At 36.1% G+C, this 7,313-nt stretch overlaps 1 pseudogene; it reads right to left on the reverse strand.

Annotated features, from left to right (window-relative positions):
- Positions 1–1,136: 1,136 nt before the first annotated feature.
- LOC122747547 lies at positions 1,137–6,569 on the reverse strand (annotated as a pseudogene).
- Positions 6,570–7,313: the final 744 nt, after the last annotated feature.

Consider the following 7,313-nt stretch of genomic DNA (forward strand, 5'->3'; position numbering starts at 1 on the left):
AACTCTTTTTTTCTCAGTCCAGCAACACATCTGATCAATAATGTCCTGGACCAAGCTGAAGGCAGGGGGCAAAATTATAATGAGTTGGAAGTCTTGGCTATAGTGTTTACCAACAACTGAGGGCTAATAAAGGAATCCTGGAATGGCATAGTCTTATATTATAAAATCCCTAGAAGAGTTTTGTCAACTGTGGTTGAATGTACAGCCAAAGAAATGATTGGTGTGCTTCCTGATACCAATGAAGGAATCTTACACAGTTTGGGGCAGTGGTCAATAAATAGAAAATAAGTTAGACTTATCCAGCTGGGAGAAATAAGTGTCTGGTGTTCCAAAATAGTTTTTCCTCCTCTCAAAGGGTCTGGGCTTCCCCCCAAACAAAGAGCTGAGGTGTATAGGTTAAATTGGAAAGAAGGGGTTTTAAGTATTTAAAAAGTCATAATCAAAGTACGTAGGTGGTCCAATAGTATTGGATTTGGAGTCAGGAAGACTTGAGTTCAAGTCATGATTCAGACACTTATTAGCTATGTCAATCTGTGCACGTCACTTATTCTCTCTTTTGGTTTCCTCATTTGAAAAATGGGAAAAACAATCATATCTACTTCCCAGTTGTTGAGAGGATCAAATGAAATGTTATTTTGTATATGTCACTTCGTGAAACATAAAGCCCTCTATAAACATTAGTTTTGAGTATTAAGTTAAGGATAAACATAGAGTTTATCCATAGGAGAGTGAGCGTGGGAATTGGTTTGTAAGAACTAGGGATGTTTAGATTAGATAAGAGATGGAGATCTCATTAAGCACATAAGCAAATGTCATGTAGATAGGAAAATACACTTGTTTTGTCTGACCCCAAAGGGCAGAAGTAGGAACAGTGGGTAGAAGCTAGAAAAGAACAAGTTTAGACTTGATATAAGGACAAATTCCTAACAATTACATTGAATTATAAGCTTTTTGAGGGCAGAGAATATTTTGCCTTGTTTTGTATCCCCAGTGCTTAGCATACTGCCTGGCACACAATATGTTAATATATAAAAGTTTATTTATTGATTGATTATTTCTTTCTTTTAAAAAAATTTCCAAGTACTTTATTATTTTCACAATTTTTAGAAGTTTCATTGATGAACTGTGGAAAAATGTTACTTTCGAACAGCTTCCTTCATCATCCTGTTTACCTTCTGAATCTTAGTTCTTGAAAACAAATCAACATATTTCTCTCCTATTCAATCGTCCCTCCCATGATTGAAGGGTCGGTCTTAGCCTCCATTTTAAGGACTTGGCCTTTACTTAAGAAGCTGTTCAGGACTGTTTTTAATTCTGAAAGAGTCGCATCATCTAAAGTAGATGCAATAGTAACTGAACATTGTACTTCCCCAGGATGCACACTCATCATGGTAGAAATGCCGAAATGACTCCTGGGGTATTGTTTAAGTGACCATTTTCAGCGAGCAATTTCATGAGGTTGGTTGTGATGGGGGGAAACTTCTCTTTTGTGATTATGTCCCTTAGGGTTTTTATCTTAACAGGATGCTTTATATGGGGATTCATAATAGCATCAATCATTTTGGGTCCCTTCAAAAGTTTTGTTACTCTGAGTACCTCCTTTTCTACCACATCCAGTTTATTCTGCTTAGATGCAGCAGAATAAAGAGCAGTGGCATATCGACCTTCTAGACCATACACTTGAATTGGAGGCCTGACAGTTTGGCAAATGGTCTGACCACTGAAGTAGTGAACCAGCATACCTGCCGGACCATCCCATATGCACTGGGAGCTGCTATCTTCTCCTGTGGTCTCTGTAGGTCTGATTGATTTATTATTTCAAAGTGGAATGGACTTTCTGCAGAGACTATGTGTTTCTCTTAACTAGAGGCCTTCATATAGTAGCTAGATAATCACTTATTGGGGATGATAGTGGAAGAAATTCCTGTTCAGTACATTTTCACCAGTTATATGTGACTCATGTCTTTCTTATTCTAAGATTCTGCGATTCTATGAACGAGGGATTCCTTTGATATGAAATTGTGTAACATTAATCTCTGAATCCCTGAATAGAGAATATGATGGTCAAGCAGGATGGAACTAGGACAGGTGAATAAATGATGCCTGGGAAATAGAATTTTGAAGACTGAAATGGTGCTTGAGTAGTGGATAGAGCACCTAGCCTAAATTTAGGAAGACTTATTTTCATGAGTTCAAATCTGGCCTCATACACTTATTAGCTCTGTGACTCTGGGCAAGTCACTTAACACTGTTTGCCTCAGTTTCCTCATTTGTAAAATAGAGAAAGAAATTGCAAACCATTTCAGTATCTTTGTCAAGAAAACCCCAAATTAGTTCACGAAGAGTTGGACACAACTGAAACATGGCGGAAAAGGCCAGAGAGAGCCCTACATCCAGCTCCACAAAAGTTGTTTGGGAAATATTGATTGACTTCCCTTCAATCAAGATGGAAAAGAGAAAATAAAAGATTGGTCTGCATTATTGAGGCTATGACTCTCTTGCCACCTCCCCCACCAAAAAAATCTTAGACAGTTGATAGAAAAACAAAATGTTGGATGCCTTAATTTTTGTTTAGATTTTTAGAGCATTTTATCATAACAAATAAATGAGAAAAATGGAAATTGTGTAGGATTTGGCATCAGAGGATTGTCGTGATAGGTGATATGTTGCAGAAACAAAATCTTTCTCCCTCCATCCCACAAATTTTGGCACCAAGGCTCTAATTCTATATTTCCTTCCTCCCTTTAAACCTCCTCTGGAGTTTCTGCAGAAAGGGTTGCCATCGGCACCTAAAATCTGTCCTTTAGGGCACAGGGAATGTTGGTTTATCTGTTTTGAATGATTATCCAATCTTTTAAAACTGTGGTAACTAGTAGCATTTGCTAATCTGGGTGTATTTAGGAAGATTATTAAAGGAAGAATATTACAGAGGAGGTTGAGTAAGAGAGATTTATTTATTTTATTTCCAATTTATTATTTATTTACTTTATCATTCTTTTCATTTTAAATTTTGAGTTCCAGATACTCAACCTTCCTCCAGTCCCTCTCTCACCCATTGAGAAGGCAAACAATATATCAATTATACATGTGAAATCATGCAAAACTTATTTCCATATTAGCCATATTGCAAAAACAAAAAAGAAGGAAACACAAAGAGAGAAAATTATACTTCAATTTGCATTCAAACTCCATTAGTTCTTTCTTTGGAGGTGGATACCATTTTTCATCATACTTCCTTTGGAATTGTCGTAGATCTTTGTATTGCTGAAAATAGCTAAGTTATTCACAATTAATCATCACTACATACTGCTGTTAATGTGTGCAAAGGTTCTTCTTACTTTACTTTGCATCAGTTCATATAGGTCTTGCCATGTTTTTCTGAAACCACCTCCCTCATAATTTTTTGTAGCACAATAATACTCCATTATAATTGTATTGATGAGTATCCCTTCAATTTTCAATTCTTTGCCACCACAAAAAGAACTGCTATAAATATTTTTGCACATATAAGTCCTTTTCCTTTTCCTTTGATTTCTTTGGAATACAGCTCTAGTAGTGGTATTGCTGGGTATGCACAGTTTTATAGTCCTTTGGGCATAGTTCCAAATTTGCTCAAGAATGGTTTGACAAGTACACTACTCCACCAGTAGTTCATTGGTATATCTATTTTTCCTTATCTCCTCCAGCAACTGTCATTTCTGGTAGGTATGAGGTGGCACCTCAGAGTTGTTTCAATTTGCATTTCTCTACTTAGTAGTGATTTAGAGTGTTTTTTATATGACTATAGATAGCTTTGATTTCTTCTGAAAACTGCCTGTTCATATCCTTTGACCATTATCAATTAGAGAATGTCTTTTATTTTTTATAAATTTGACTTGGTTCCCTATATATTTGAGAAATGAGACATTTATTGAAGAAACTTGCTGTGGATATTTTTAATATTACTTCATTGTCTATGGTACCTTTTGGCAAAATGTTGTTTCCTTGATTATCACTTTTAATTAGATGTATTTCTGCTTTCGCTTTGTCTGAGATCATGATTGCTACCTCTGCCATTTTTACTTTACTTGAAGCATATTAGATTTTGCTCCAGTCCTTTATTTTAACTGTGTGTGTGTCTTTTTGTTCCAAGTGTATATTTTGTAAACAGCTTATTGCTGCATTCTGGTTTCTTCTCCATTCTTTTATCTACTTCCGTTTTATGGGTGAGCTCATCCCATTCACATTCACAGTTATCATTACTAATTGTATTTCCCTCCAATCCATTTTCTTCTGTTTCTTCTCTCTCTCTTTATATACTTCTGAGGAGGAAATCTCAACAGTCTATTTTACTTCTAACCAGTGTCTCCTTTAATCTATCCTCCCTTTTATCACACCTTCAACCCTTCCTATTTCACTATTGGGTGAGATAGATATCTATACACAATTAAGTTTATATCTATATTCTTCCCTCTTTGAAGCAGTTCTGAGGAGTGATATTCAAGTATTTCCTGCCACCCTCCCATTCGCTCCTCCACTATAAAAGTTATTTCTTGCATGCTTCTTTTATGTGAAATAATTTCCCTCATTCTACCTCTCCTTCCCCATTCTTCCAGTGCATCCCTCTATTTTGCCCCATAATTTTTGGGGAGATTTTTCCAACATAATTGATTCATACCCATGCCCTCTGTAAAGTCTGTAGGAGTTTCATGTATCATCTTCCCTTATAGGAATGTAAATAGTTTAACTTTATTGAATTCCTTATGATTACTCTTTCATGTTTGCCTTTTTATGCTTCTCATAAATTTTATGTTTGAATGTCAAATTTTCTATTCAGATATGGTCTTTTCATCAAGAATACTTGGAAGTCCTCAATTTCACTAAATATCCATTTTTCCCCAGAATAATTATACTGTTTCACTGGGTAGGTTATTCTTGATTGTAATTCTAGCTTCTTCTCCTTTTAGAATATCATCTTCCAAGCCTTCTGCTCCTTTAATGTAGAAGCCACTAAATCTTATGTTATCCTGACGGTGGGTCCCTGATGTTTGGACTATTTATTTCTGAATGCTTGCAATGTTTTCTCCTTGGCCTAAGAGCTCTGGAATTTTGCCATTGTATTTTTGAAGTTTTCATTTTGGGATCTTTTTCAGGAGGTGATCAGTGGATTATTTCAATTTTTATTTGACCCTCTGGATCTAAGATATTTGGGCAGTTTTCATTGGTAATTTCTTGAAATATGATGTCTAGGCTCTCTATAAAAAATCATGGATTTTAGGTAGTCTAATAGTTCTTAAATGATCTCTCCTCAATCTCTTTTCCAGGTCAGTTGTATTTCTAATGAAATATTTTACTTTTTTCTTTATTATTATTTATTCTTTTGACTGTCTTATTACTTCTTGATGTCCCATGGAGTCATTGGCTTCCCCCTACCCAATTCTATTTTTAAAGGAATTATTTTCTTCAGTGAACTTTTGTATGTGTTTTTTCATTTGGTCTATTCTGCTTTTTAAGTTTTTTTTTCATCAATACATTTTTGTGCGTCTTTTACCATTAGGCCAATTTTTTTTTAAAGTGTTAATTTTTTTAGTATTTTTTGTGCCTCTTTTACCAACTTGCTAATTTTGTTTTCGTAATTTTTTTTTGCATTACTCTCATTCCCCCCCCCCCATTTTTTCCCTTACCACTTTTATCTTTTTAGTTAACACTTTCAAAAATTCTTTTTAGTCTTTGGTCCATTAAACATTTTTTTTGAGGCTTTCCTCATAGCTGTTTTCCTATTATTGTCTACTTCTGAGTTTTTATCTTGGTCTTCTCTTCCACTGTAGTAGCTTTTATATGGTTAAGTTTGTGTGTGTGCGATTTGCTTATTTTTTCATCCTATTTCTTGACTTTGAGCTTTAGGTTAAAATTGGTCTCTGCTTATCTGAGGGTGGTGATGCACTGTCCCAAGTTTCAGGCTTTTTCATGCTGCTGTTTTCAGAACTGGTTCTGGGGGTATGCAAGTTTTTGGTGCTTCCAAGGTGGTGTGATCCAGGAAAAACTATGATCACTGTTCTTCTGGTCTATGCTCTGGTCTTTCACCAGGAATGAAACCCTGTTCCTCTGCAGCTGTTAGCACTTCTTTGGACCTTAGAACTGTGTCCAGGTTCCCTACTCTTCTGTGGCTGCAAGTGCTAATGTACCACTCTTCCTTAGAACTGCAACTAGGGCCCCTGCTCCCTTGTGACCAACCACAAGTGCTCTTCTCCATCCTGGAACCACAATCTAGAACTCTGGGCAATAGAGCTGCCAATCAGCATCAGCTGCATCCAATGTGAGCAAAAGGTCTCTTGTAATTTCTTTCTGACAAGTTGTCCAACCCCCTTATCATCTTTGGACCCAGAGCTCCCAAAGCTGCTTCGGTTGTCACTGCTGCTGCCACCACATGCCCTCTGGATCTCCACCTCAGTGTCACAGAGTTTCCCTGTGCATGTTCCCTTATCTTAATACCTGCCAACCTACTAAGATTGTTTAGGCCAGAAAAATGTTTCCCTCTTACATTCACATTCAAGCTCCTTGTATGAAAGAGGGTTGCGAAGGGAAAACATGTTCCAAAAAGATCAATAGCTAGTGAAATCTGAATTGGAACAAGGGTTGGCTCTGTCAATCCACAATTTGATTTGAAGTGTTATTTTAAAGTTGTTTGGAATGGAATGTTGAGAAGGTTCAGCTAGGTAACTGTTTCTAATCTGCCATCTTGGCTCTGCCTCTTGCAAGAAAGATTTAAAACTAAATTGTTTGCTAGAGGCTATCTCTGGATGAGGGTATATAACATAGAGAAATAGGGAATTATAGATTCCTTTTACTTTCTACAGAAAGGATGTTTATATGAGCATAACCATCTAGGCAAGAGGCAGTATTATGAGGCCAAAAGTGTGATCAGAAATGTCTAAGCAACCTACTCACCACCCTATTATACCACTACTATATTTTATTTTCTATAATGCCCATAGGTTTATTGTGTTATAGTTGTCTATTTGTGTGGCTAACCCCTTTACTAGACTACAAATTCCTTGAGGAATGGTAACACATCTTAAAGTTTATAGCTCTTCCTAGGACATAACACAGTATTCTACATACAGAAGAATCTAAGATTCTTAATACTTGCTGATGACTGAATGAATAATAATTTAAATTTTAAAAAATGATCATAGGAATGCTTAGTACACAGGAATATAATAAGATGGAATAAGATAGAACAGTAACCTAGTACCTATGAATGGATTTGTTTGCCATATAATAAAAAATGCATCATCTAGTTAGGGCTACATGTGAAGGAATGAGGATACCAT

This window comes from Dromiciops gliroides, chromosome 3 (assembly GCF_019393635.1).
Source record: "Dromiciops gliroides isolate mDroGli1 chromosome 3, mDroGli1.pri, whole genome shotgun sequence".
NCBI lineage: Eukaryota > Metazoa > Chordata > Mammalia > Microbiotheria > Microbiotheriidae > Dromiciops > Dromiciops gliroides.